Genomic DNA, 1,434 nt, shown 5'->3' with positions numbered 1-1,434 from the left:
TACACTGTACAGAAGCAAAAATGCATCTGATCCGTAGCTCCGATACGTAGCGATGCAGACAGAGCGTGTACAGTATGAGCCAATCAGTGTCAGTAATGACAGAGCATGCGCTGTTACGCAAAAACCGCGATAGAGTGAAGCCGCGAAGTGGCGAGGGTTCACTGTATATGGTCATTGGTCCTCAGTAGTGCCTTGTCTCAGCCAGCAGCCTAGTCCCTCTCTGCTCTTCAGCTTTTCAGCCACGTGGTCCCTTGGCCTCTGCTTTATTGCACGGGATGGGAAGTCCATCAGCCGTGATGCCTCACAGTCTTATTGTCTCTGATCTCAGCTCTGTGATCTTTGGCTCTGGTGTTTGGGGTTCTTAGTATGGCATAGCCTCTTTGGCCTCCCTCGTTTCAGGCAGGGATGTCGAAAAGGCTCATCTTCTTCCATTGTCCTGGGAATTTTCTTGCTGTCTGCCTTGGAGATGCCTCCTTAATACTCACACATCCCCCTCTATTAGGGTTTCACACAACCTATTTGCATGGTCCCATCCAATCCCTTGGTGGGGCTTTCGGAGACAGACCAGCCACATGTAAGCAATTTTACTTCATAATAATGTCCATTCTGATTATATTTTTCTGGCATGTTTTTTTAAATTACATTTAAATTTTGAGTGTATGTGGAATTGTGTTTCCACATTAAAAAAAGTGTTTCCTCATTAAAAAAAAAAATTCATGATCTAGACCTCAGTTTTTAATCCATGATAGGAAAGTAATACGTACTTATAAGGTTGTTAAGGAGCCCTGGAAGCACCGTGGGTTAGGTGTTGGACTATGAACTGCAAGGTTGGTAGTTCAAGCCCACTAGCTGCTCTGTGGGAGAGAGGTGAGGCTATCTGCTCCTGTGAAGATTTACAGTCTCAGATGTCCTATATATAAGATTGCTGTGAGTCAGAATGGCCTCAGTGGCAATGGGGCTTATAGGGTTGTTGCAAGAACTGAAACTTTGCCTCGCCCAGTGTTTCCCATAGAAGGTGATGCTGCCCCCCGCCCCTCTCAGGGCAGGGGTGGGGTGGGGGATGGTGCTGGAGTGACCCAGAGGTCCTGTGAAAGCACACACCTACACTTTGCCCTGGAGAATGTATGAGTATAGTACAACACTAGTTGCTGGGGCGCACTGAGTACTTTTATTGCTGGTAAGGGACCAGTAGGCCAAATAAGTTTGGGAACCTAATGTCTAACCCCGTGGTTCTCAACTTTCCTAATGCCACAACCCTTTCATACAGTTCCTCATGTGGTGGCCCCCAACCGTAAAATTATTTTTGTTGCTACTTCATAACTGTGATTTTGCTGCTGTTATGAATCCTAATGTATATATCTGATTGCAGGATATATTTTCTTTAAATTTTTTTAATAATCATTTTATTAGGGGCTCATACAAGTCATCACAATC

Source organism: Echinops telfairi, unplaced genomic scaffold (genome assembly GCF_000313985.2).
Source record: "Echinops telfairi isolate 266 unplaced genomic scaffold, ASM31398v2 ScPeMD7_23;HRSCAF=83, whole genome shotgun sequence".
Classification (NCBI taxonomy): domain Eukaryota; kingdom Metazoa; phylum Chordata; class Mammalia; order Afrosoricida; family Tenrecidae; genus Echinops; species Echinops telfairi.
Note: the sequence above shows the minus strand (reverse complement) of the source record.